General features: G+C 42.7%; 1 protein-coding gene across 1 annotated transcript in view; it reads right to left on the bottom strand.

Annotated features, from left to right (window-relative positions):
• LOC311105995 (diacylglycerol kinase delta-like) overlaps positions 1–8,619 on the bottom strand; it is a 91,803-nt gene extending 83,184 nt beyond the window's left edge. The window contains exon 1 of the mRNA XM_084148249.1: positions 8,541–8,619. The gene's annotated coding sequence lies outside the window, so the exon portion shown is untranslated. The remainder of the gene's footprint in view (positions 1–8,540) is intronic.
• Positions 8,620–12,070: the final 3,451 nt, after the last annotated feature.

The following is a 12,070-nucleotide window of genomic DNA, read 5'->3' as shown; positions in this document are numbered from 1 at the left end:
TATCTAAACATAAGAGAACAGACATGAACAACAAGACCCAGAGTTCTGGACATAAAACAAATATTACAAAACACGACATACAGAACAGGGACAGGTAGAAAGAAAAAAGGGTAGATGTAACCCCCCCACTTATACACCCCTTTATCCCCCCCCCCCCCCCCCCCCCATTCCACCCTATTCCCCTCCCGACTGCTCGAGTGTCGGGGCCAGCACACGCTGCCCAAAGGTATATATAAATATGACAATTGAGAGTGCATTAAAAAGTACAAATTCACAGCACCGACTGGTCCAGGTAAGAGAGGAAAGGCTGCCAGATTTGATCAAATGTTGATAATTTATTGTTCAGAATATATCTAATTATTTCTAAGTGTACAGTTTTTGCCACTTCGCTGAGCCATAATTTGGTAGAGGGCGCTTCCCTCCTTTTCCAAAACAACAATATTAATTTTTTTGCCGAGATGAGACTGTAAGAGATTAGTTGTTTTTGGGAGTTGGTTAATCCGTTTAGGGAGTCGGACACTCCCAGGATTATCAGAAGCGGGTCTGGGTCTATTGAAGTCTCCAGAACTTCAGAGAGGACCCCAAATATTCCACACCAATAACCATACAGACTAGAGCATAGGGCAAAGCAGTGGAGTAGTGTACCCTGCTCAGCCTGACATTTATCACACATAGGGGATGTATCAGGAAATATCCTATGCAGTTTAGTTTTGGAATAGTGTAATCTGTGTAATACCTTAAATTGTATGAGACGATGTCTGGAGTTAATGGAGCAGGTGTGGATATACTCCAAGCTATCCTCCCAGTCTGCCACCGAAATGTCAGTCCCTAGTTCTTCCTCCCATTTTGCCTTAATGGCATCAGTAGAGGGTGCGCTAACAGATTGAAAAGCGTCATATAGACGAGATATCAGTTTGTCTGAGGTGGGGCATATTTTTATGCATCCGTCAAACATGGAAGGTTTAGCATTCTCAAATGTTGGGAGGTGTTTTCTAACTTGTCTAATTTGTAGGTATCTGAAAAAGTTACTTCTGGGAAGGTTATAAGTTTCCCTCAGCGCTTCAAAGGAAGCAAAGGTCCCTCCTATATATAAATCCCCTATGGTACTTATCCCCAACTCTCCCCATCGCTCAAAGGTGTTATCAAGGTTAGAGGGGGCAAAGGAGGGATTCCTGGCAACAGGGAGCATGAATGATATTGGTCTAAGCTCAAAGTGGGCTTTAATTTGCTTCCAGATTCGGACTGTGCTATGTATAATAGGATTGTTATGGTAAAGTGACATCTCCAGATTAACAGGTGACAAAATCACGGCACCAATAGAGAAGGGGTGACACTCCTCCCGCTCCATACTAAGCCAGCTGGGTGGCGGGGTTGCGTCATCCAGCAAAAACGTAACAGCGCGGAGGTTAGCGGCCCAATAGTAAAATATAAAATTTGGGAGAGACAATCCTCCTTCCATCTTGGATTTACATAGGTGTTTTTTACCTATCCTGTGTGTTTTATAATCCCAGATGAAAGGATTGATAATAGAGTCCAGTTGTTTATGAAATGATTTAGGTATGAATACTGGGATGTTCTGGTATAGGTAGAGCAGTTGTGGGAGGAAGACCATTTTAATGGCATTAATTCTTCCGAGCAGAGAAATTGGGAGAGTTCTCCAAAACTGTATGTTTGCCTTGAGATTTTGCATCAGAGAAGGGAAATTCTCTTTAAATAGTAAGGAGTATTGTTTGGTAACTACAATTCCAAGGTAGATACATTTTTCTGAAGATAACATAACTGGAAGATGTTCTAGCCAGGAGGTGTTTTGCAACCGTATGGGCATTAATTCACTCTTGTTCCAATTGATTCTGTATCCCGAGAAGGTACCAAACAAATTAATCACCTCAAGAATAGCTGGAATACTAGCTTGGGGTTCTGTTACATAGAGGAGAATATCATCTGCGTATAGGGAAATCTTATTTAGAGTATCTTTAGTATTATAGCCGTGTATTGCTGAATGAGATCTGATCGCTTGAGCGAGAGGTTAAATAATTAGGGCGAAGAGCATAGGCGACAGCACACAACCCTGCCTTGTCCCTCTGTGAAGGTTAAATCGGGGCGACATTGATTGGTTAGTGAGTATTCTCGCACAGGGGTTCCTATATAAAAGCTGGATCCAATTTATGAACCCATCTCCAATATTAAATTTCTGTAGGACCTTGAATAGATAGGGCCACTCAACTTGGTCAAAGGCCTTTTCGGCGTCAAGAGATATAACGGCAAGGTCCACGTTAGGTAACCTCTGAGAATACATAATGTTGAAGAGGCGCCTGAGATTGAAGAATGAGTTTCTATTAGGGATAAAGCCGGTCTGGTCCGAATGGACCAATTTGCCAATTAAAGTGCTAAGCCTGTTAGCCAGAGTTTTTGCTAAAATCTTTTGGTCTGTATTAAGGAGGGATATTGGTCTGTATGACCCTACCTCTTCCGGATCTTTACCCTTCTTATGTATAACTGTGATAAACGCCTCATCCAAAGTAGATGGGAGAGCTCCATCCTCATTGGCCCGAACCAACATTTTGTGCAGGTAGGGAGATAGCATGTTGCTGAATGTTTTATAGAATTCACCAGGGTATCCATCTGGGCCCGGGGTCTTGCCACTCTTTAGAGACTACTGACCTCTTTTTATTACGTTTCAAAAGTAATGTGACCTGTGTGGTCCAGGGGTTAGTATCGCTGACCCTGGCACATGTACAGCCTTGGCTTACAGAGTTGGCATGAGTTTGAATCGGACCCGCTGTCCTTCTGACTCACAATCCCTCCTACCTTTCTTATCTCCTCTTCAATGTCCTGGCTCAATAGAAAAATACAAAATATATATATATACAGTGAGCTCCAAAAGTATTGGGACAGTGACACATGTTGTTGTTGTTTTGGAACTGTACTCCAGCACTTTGGATTTAAAATGATACAATGACTATGAGGTAGTGCAAACAGCTTTAATTTGAGGGTATTTTCATCCATATCAGGTGAACCATTTAGAAAGTACAACACTTTTTGTACATAGTCCCCCCAGTTTAGGGGACCAAATGTATTTGGACAAATTCACTTATGTGTATTAAAGTAGTAAAATGTTTAGTATTTCGTCCCATATTCCTAGCACACAATGATTACATCATGCTTGTGACTCTACACTATGAAACAAAGATAAATGACAAAGAATGATAGTAAAAGCTTTGGAGCACCTTCAATGACATTTTGGGAAAAAAAAAAGGCAAACTCCGCTCCATCATTCATTGAATCAGATGGCTCATTCATCACAAAACCGACTGATATTGCCAACTCATTTAATGATTTTTTCATTGGCAAGATTAGCAAATTTAGGCATGACATGCCAGCAAGAAATGGCGCCGAAGAAGATGGCAGCCGTTTTACAGCCCTCTAACCAATTTTACTATTATGTGTGTTTTTTCGCGTTATTTGTAATTTATTCTGTACATAATGTTTCTGCCACCGTCTCTTATGACCAAAAAGAGCTTCTGGATATCAGGACAGCGATTACTCACCTCGTATTTGACGAAGATTTTTTCTTCAACGAGTCGGACGCAAAGGATATCCTACAGACACCCGACAAGGCCCAAATCCCTGTCATTCGCATGAGAAAGAGACAGAGATATCGTGGACGTAGGTCGGGGTGCCTTGTAAGGATCCGATGGCAAGCGGGTAAACTCCTTCTTCCATCAATCCTATTAGCCAATGTTCAATCATTTGAAAATACAGTGGGGAAAAAAAGTATTTAGTCAGCCACCAATTGTGCAAGTTCTCCCACTTAAAAAGATGAGAGAGGCCTGTAATTTTCATCATAGGTACACGTCAACTATGACAGACAAAATGAGGAAAAAAAATCAAGAAAATCACATTGTAGGATTTTTAATGAATTTATTTGCAAATTATGGTGGAAAATAAGTATTTGGTCAATAACAAAAGTTTCTCAATACTATGTTATATACCCTTTGTTGGCAATGACACAGGTCAAACGTTTTCTGTAAGTCTTCACAAGGTTTTCACACACTGTTGCTGGTATTTTGGCCCATTCCTCCATGCAGATCTCCTCTAGAGCAGTGATGTTTTGGGGCTGTCGCTGGGCAACACAGACTTTCAACTCTCTCCAAAGATTTTCTATGGGGTTGAGATCTGGAGACTGGCTAGGCCACTCCAGGACCTTGAAATGCTTCTTACGAAGCCACTCCTTCGTTGCCCGGGCGGTGTGTTTGGGATCATTGTCATGCTGAAAGACCCAGCCACGTTTCATCTTCAATGCCCTTGCTGATGGAAGGAGGTTTTCACTCAAAATCTCACGATACATGGCCCCATTCATTCTTTCCTTTACATGGATCAGTCGTCCTGGTCCCTTTGCAGAAAAACAGCCCCAAAGCATGATGTTTCCACCCACATGCTTCACAGTAGGTATGGTGTTCTTTGGATGCAACTCAGCATTCTTTGTCCTCCAAACACGACGAGTTGGGTTTTTACCAAAAAGTTATATTTAGGTTTCATCTGACCATATGACATTCTCCCAATCCTCTTCTGGATCATCCAAATGCACTCTAGCAAACTTCAGACGGGCCTGGACATGTACTGGCTTAAGCAGGGGGACACGTCAGGCACTTCAGGATTTGAGTCCCTGGCGGCGTAGTGTGTTACTAATGGTAGGCTTTGTTACTTTGGTCCCAGCTCTCTGCAGGTCATTCACTAGGTCCCCCCGTGTGGTTCTGGGATTTTTGCTCACCGTTCTTGTGATCAGTTTGACCCCACAGGGTGAGATCTTGCGTGGTCCCCAGATCGAGGGAGATTATCAGTGGTCTTGTATGTCTTCCATTTCCTAATAATTGTTCCCACAGTTGACTTCTTAAAACCAAGCTGCTTACCTATTGCAGATTCAGTCTTCCCAGCCTGGTGCAGGTCTACAATTTTGTTTCTGGTGTCCTTTGACAGCTCTTTGGTCTTGGCCATAGTGGAGTTTGGAGTGTGACTGTTTGAGGTTGTGGACAGTTGTCTTTTATACTGATAACAAGTTAAAAACAGGTGCCATTAATACAGGTAATGAGTGGAGGACAGAGGAGCCTCTTAAAGAAGAAGTTACAGGTCTGTGAGAGCCAGAAACCTTGCTTGTTTGTAGGTGACCAAATACTTATTTTCCACCATAATTTGCAAATAAATTCATTAAAAATCCTACAATGTGACTTTCAGATTTTTTTTCTTCTCAATTTGTCTGTCATAGTTGACGTGTAACTATGATGAAAATTACAGGCCTCTCTCATCTTTTTAAGTGGGAGAACTTGCACAATTGGTGGCTGACTAAATACTTTTTTCCCCCACTGTAAATAAGACAACCTAATATTACGGTTATCCTACCAACGGGACATTAAAAACTGTAATATCTTATGTTTCACCGAGTCGTGGCTGAACGACGACATGGATAACATACAGCTGGCGGGATATACGCTACATCGGCAAGATAGAACAGCTGACTCCGTTAAGACAAGGGGTGGCCGTCTGTGTATATTTGTAAACAACAGCTGGTGCATAAAATCTAATACTAAGGAAGTCTCAAGGTTTTGCTCGCCTGAGGTAGAGTATCTCATGATAAGCTGTAGACCACACTATTTACCAAGAGAGTTTTCATCTATATTTATCGTAGCTGTCTATTTACCACCACAAACCGATGCAGGCACTAAGATTGCACTCAATGAGCTGTATAAGGCCATGAAGTAAACAGGAAAATGCTCATCCAGAGGCAGCGCTCCTAGTGGCCGGGGACTTAAATGCAGGGAAACTTAAATCCGTTCTACCTAATTTCTACCAGCATGTTAAATGTGCTACCAGAGGGAAAAAAAACTATAGACCACATTTACTCCACACACAGAGACGCGTACAAAGCTCTCCCTCGCCCTCCATTTGGTAAATCTGACCATAACTCTATCCTCCTGATTCCTGCTTATAAGCTAAAACTAAAGCAGGAAGCACCAGTGACTCGGTTAATAAGGAAGTGGTCAGATGACGGAGAAGCTACAGGACTGTTTTGCTAGCACAGACTGGAGTATGTTCCGGGATTCTTCTAATGGCATTGAGGAGTTCACCACATCAGACACTGGCTTCATCAATAAGTGCATCGATTACGTCGTCCCCACAGTGACCGTACGTACCCCAACCAGAAGCCATGGATTACAGGCAACATCCGCACTGAGCTAAAGGGTAGAGCTGCCGCTTTCAAGGAGCGGAACTCTAACCCGGACGCTTATAACACATTTGCATACCGCCCCAACAGATCCACAGAAGATACAATCTCTATTGGACTACACTGCCCTTTCCCACCTGGACAAGAGGAACACCTACATGAGAATGCTATTCATTGGCTACAGCTCAGCGTTCATCACCATAGTGCCCTCAAAGCACCATAGCACTCAAAGCACCCACAACACCATAGTCCCGTGTAGCTCAGTTGGTAGAGCGTGGCACTTGCAACGCCAGGGTTGTGGGTTCGTTTCCCAAGGGGGACCAGTATGAAAATGTATGCACTCACTAACTGTAAGTCGCTCTGGATAAGAGCGTCTGCTAAATGACTAAAATGTAAAACGTAAAGCTCATCACTAAGCTAAGGACCCTGGGACTAAACACCTCCCTCTGCAACTGGATCCTGGACTTCCTAACGGGCCGCCCTCAGGTGGTAAGGGTAGGTAACAACACATCTGCCACGCTGATCCTTAACACGGGGGCCCATCAGGGGTGCGTGCTCAGACCCCTCCTGTACTCCCTGTTCACCCATGACTGCATGGCCAGGCACGACTCCAACACCATCATTAAGTTTGCCGACCACACAACAGTGATCACCGACAACGATGAGACAGCCTTTAGGGAGGAGGTCAGAGACCTGGCCGTGTGGTGCCAGGACAACAACCTCTCCCTCAACGTGATCAAGACAAAGGAGATGATTGTGGCCTACAGGGGGGAAAAAAGAGGACTGAGCACGCCCCCATTCTCATCGACAGGGCTGTAGTGGAACAGGCTGAGAGCTTGAAGTTCCTTGGTGTCCACATCACCAACAAACTATCATGGTCCAAACACACCAAGACAGTCGTGAAGAGGGCACGGCAAAGCCTATTCCCCCTCAGGAGACTGAAAAGATTTAGCATGGGTCCTCAGATCCTGAAAAAGTTATACAACTGCACCATCGAGAGCATCCTGACTGGTTGCATCACCACCTGGTATGGCAACTGTTCGGCCTCTGACCGCAAGGCACTACAGAGGGAAAGTGCGTATGGCCCAGTACATCAATGGGGCCAAGCTTCCTGCCATCCAGGACCTCTATGCCAGGCGGTGTCAGAGGAAGGCCCTAAAAATTATCAAAGACTCCAGCCACGCTAGTCATAGACTGTTCTCTCTGCTACCGCTCGGCAAGCGGTACCGGAGCGCCAAGTTTAAGTCCAAAAGGCTTAACAGCTTCTACCCCCAAGCCATAAGACTCCTGAACAGCTAATCATGGCTACCCGGACTATTTGCATTGCCCCCCCCCCACCCCACCCCAACCCACTCTTTTACGCTGCTCTACTCTGTTTATTATTTATGCATAGTCACTTTAACTCTACCCACATACACATATTACCTCAATTACCTCGACTAACCGGTGCCCCCGCACATTGACTCTGTACCGGTACCCCCTGTATATAGCCTCCCTACTGTTATTTTATTTTATTGCTGCTCTTTAATTATTTGCTTTTTTTAAAATCTTAAACTGCATTGTTGGTTAAAAAAATAATAATAATAAAATATGCCATTTAGCAGACGCTTTTATCCAAAGCGACTTACAGTCATGCGTGCATACATTTTTGTGTATGGGTGGTCCCGGGGATCGAACCCACTACCTTGGCGTTACAAGCGCCGTGCTCTACCAGCTGAGCTACAGAGGACCACAAGGTTAAGGCCTTGTAAGTAAGCATTTCAATGTAATGTCTACACCTGTTGTATTCGGCGCATGTGGCAAATAAAATAACATTTGATTTGAGAAACGCTGACACTACACATCCAAGTATATCTGACCAAATTATGAAAGACAAGAATTGTAATTTTGAATTCTGTAAAGTGAGTGTGGAAGAGGTGAAAAACTATTGTTGTCTATAAACAATGACAAGCCACCGGGGTCTGACAACTTGGATGGAAAATTACTGAGGATAATAGCGGACGATATTGCCACTCCTATTTGCCTGTTCTCTCTGCTACAGCACGGCAAGCGGTACAGGAGCGCCAAGTCTAGGTCTAAAAGGCTTCTTAACAGCTTCTACCCCCAATCCATAAGACTCCTGAACAGCTAATCATGGCTACCTAGACTATTTGCATTGTTCCCCCCCACCCCATGGATGAAAATACCCTCAAATTAATAGTAATTGTATCATTTCAAATCCAAAGTGTTGGAGTACAGAGCCAAAACAACAAAAAATGTGTCACTGTCACAATACTTTTGGAGCTTACCGTATATATAAAGAGTAAAAATGAATACCAACCTTGGCAGTCTGCGCATAGTACAGAGTCCTCCCACGCAGTTTGAAGTAGCGTCTCTTCCAGCGCTGGAACGAGTTGGTCTGCTTTACCAATTTGCCCTCCTTCAGGATCGTCTGCACAGGACGACAACATAGGGAGACTAGAGTCAGTGACGCCCTTATCCTCCCAAACACACACACACACACACACACACACACACACACGTACACCATGTACACGGACACACACAAAAACACAACAACCAGTGATGCATGGGACCATCCATGTGAAGCCTTATCAAAACATCAACCCCATGACTATATAAATAGGCAATAATATAATATCATCGTTAACCACGCAACCTTTTCTCGGGAACGGCTGTGAAATTGAGTGTATAATCCCCTCAGAGCTGCATTAACAATGCCAGCCATTCACGATGTCTGAACGATGTCTCTTTCAACCTAGCCAAGCTTAGCTACCCAAACCCCTGCAGCACTGAGCACTCTGCTACCACCAGCACTGTTATATCATCCAGAGAACTGATCGCTCTATCTCTCTGCCCAGAGATATAGCCTAGCTCCTCTCCTCTGACATATTGGGGGTTTGGACAGGAGCCTTGGCCATGGTAGATTTACATATCCAGGGAGGCAGAGTCACTGAACTGAGCTTGACATTAAGACATTGTCAAAGCAGGAGAGTGGAGACACAGAGTTCACAAATAAACCCTCCTAGTGTCTAAAAGTAGGAAGGAGATAGATAAACCTTCCTAGTGTCTAAATTTAGGAAGGAGATAGATAAACCTTCCTAGTGTCTAAAAGTAGGAAGGAGATAGATAAACCTTCCTAGTGTCTAAAAGTAGGAAGGAGATAGATAAACCTTCCTAGTGTCTAAAAGTAGGAAGGAGATAGATAAACCTTCCTAGTGTCTAAAAGTAGGAAGGAGATAGATAAACCTTCCTAGTGTCTAAAAGTAGGAAGGAGATAGATAAATCTTCCTAGTGTCTAAATGTAGGAAGGAGATAGATAAACCTTCCTAGTGTCTAAATGTAGGAAGGAGATAGATAAACCTTCCTAGTGTCTAAATGTAGGAAGGAGATAGATAAACCTTCCTAGTGTCTAAATGTAGGAAGGAGATAGATAAACCTTCCTAGTGTCTAAAAGTAGGAAGGAGATAGATAAACCTTCCTAGTGTCTAAAAGTAGGAAGGAGATAGATAAACCTTCCTAGTGTCTAAATGTAGGAAGGAGATAGATAAACATTCCTAGTGTCTAAAAGTAGGAAGGAGATAGATAAACCTTCCTAGTGTCTAAATGTAGGAAGGAGATAGATAAACCTTCCTAGTGTCTAAATGTAGGAAGGGGATAGATAAACCTTCCTAGTGTCTAAATGTAGGAAGGAGATAGATAAACCTTCCTAGTGTCTAAATGTAGGAAGGAGATAGATAAACCTTCCTAGTGTCTAAAAGTAGGAAGGAGATAGATAAACCTTCCTAGTGTCTAAAAGTAGGAAGGAGATAGATAAACCTTCCTAGTGTCTAAATGTAGGAAGGAGATAGATAAACCTTCCTAGTGTCTAAAAGTAGGAAGGAGATAGATAAACCTTCCTAGTGTCTAAAAGTAGGAAGGAGATAGATAAACCTTCCTAGTGTCTAAATGTAGGAAGGAGATAGATAAACCTTCCTAGTGTCTAAATGTAGGAAGGAGATAGATAAACCTTCCTAGTGTCTAAATGTAGGAAGGAGATAGATAAACCTTCCTAGTGTCTAAAAGTAGGAAGGAGATAGATAAACCTTCCTAGTGTCTAAAAGTAGGAAGGAGATAGATAAACCTTCCTAGTGTCTAAAAGTAGGAAGGAGATAGATAAACCTTCCTAGTGTCTAAATGTAGGAAGGAGATAGATAAACCTTCCTCGTGTCTAAAAGTAGGAAGGAGATAGATAAACCTTCCTAGTGTCTAAATGTAGGAAGGAGATAGATAAACCTTCCTAGTGTCTAAATGTAGGAAGGAGATAGATAAACCTTCCTAGTGTCTAAAAGTAGGAAGGAGATAGATAAACCTTCCTAGTGTCTAAAAGTAGGAAGGAGATAGATAAACCTTCCTAGTGTCTAAATGTAGGAAGGAGATAGATAAACCTTCCTAGTGTCTAAATGTAGGAAGGAGATAGATAAACCTTCCTAGTGTCTAAAAGTAGGAAGGAGATAGATAAACCTTCCTAGTGTCTAAAAGTAGGAAGGAGATAGATAAACCTTCCTAGTGTCTAAATGTAGGAAGGAGATAGATAAACCTTCCTAGTGTCTAAATGTAGGAAGGAGATAGATAAACCTTCCTAGTGTCTAAATGTAGGAAGGAGATAGATAAACCTTCCTAGTGTCTAAAAGTAGGAAGGAGATAGATAAACCTTCCTAGTGTCTAAAAGTAGGAAGGAGATAGATAAACCTTCCTAGTGTCTAAAAGTAGGAAGGAGATAGATAAACCTTCCTAGTGTCTAAAAGTAGGAAGGAGATAGATAAACCTTCCTCGTGTCTAAAAGTAGGAAGGAGATAGATAAACCTTCCTAGTGTCTAAATGTAGGAAGGAGATAGATAAACCTTCCTAGTGTCTAAATGTAGGAAGGAGATAGATAAACCTTCCTAGTGTCTAAAAGTAGGAAGGAGATAGATAAACCTTCCTAGTGTCTAAAAGTAGGAAGGAGATAGATAAACCTTCCTAGTGTCTAAAAGTAGGAAGGAGATAGATAAACCTTCCTAGTGTCTAAAAGTAGGAAGGAGATAGATAAACCTTCCTCGTGTCTAAAAGTAGGAAGGAGATAGATAAACCTTCCTCGTGTCTAAAAGTAGGAAGGAGATAGATAAACCTTCCTAGTGTCTAAATGTAGGAAGGAGATAGATACACCTTCCTAGTGTCTAAATGTAGGAAGGAGATAGATAAACCTTCCTAGTGTCTAAAAGTAGGAAGGGGATAGATAAACCCTCCTAGTGAAGGAGATAGGCCTACTACCCCTGAACATCAAATCAACCCCGGCTAGCCACTACACCCTACACACTTGTGTAGATCTGAGAGGATTGCATAAGATAATTTAATTCTACCTGGCCAATCAGAGAGCAACCCACCATATTGCTTCCTCTCAGATGTACAAAGGCACATAGGGTGGTAGGGTCTAGGGCTGATTTGGACATCTTTGGATGTCGCAGAATGTTGCCTCCACTGGAAGGCTGTGTCCCAAATTCTCCAACCCCCCGAAGTGTGCACTTGCAAACTCCATGTCATGGATTTAAAAGCATAGGAATGGTGTAAGCAACTTCTGGACTTGTCTCCATGCTGTTGTGCTGTTTGTCGCTACTTGGCTATCTGCCAAACTTTTCGGTTTTTACTTTTAATACATTTATCAACGTCTTAGTTTTTTCCTAGCTCAACTTTTTTCATTCAACTTTTTCACTCCGGACGTGGTTCTACAGGACCTCCACCAGCCGAAAAAGCTAAGTAGTAACATTAACACTATGCCATCTAATTGCAGTCGCTGTACTCATAATATACAGGAGAACTATCGCCTTAAGG

The sequence above is a fragment of the Coregonus lavaretus genome, assembly GCF_964263955.1.
Source record: "Coregonus lavaretus genome assembly, chromosome: 30".
Lineage (NCBI taxonomy): Eukaryota > Metazoa > Chordata > Actinopteri > Salmoniformes > Salmonidae > Coregonus > Coregonus lavaretus.
This window is presented reverse-complemented; position numbering and strand designations above follow the sequence as displayed.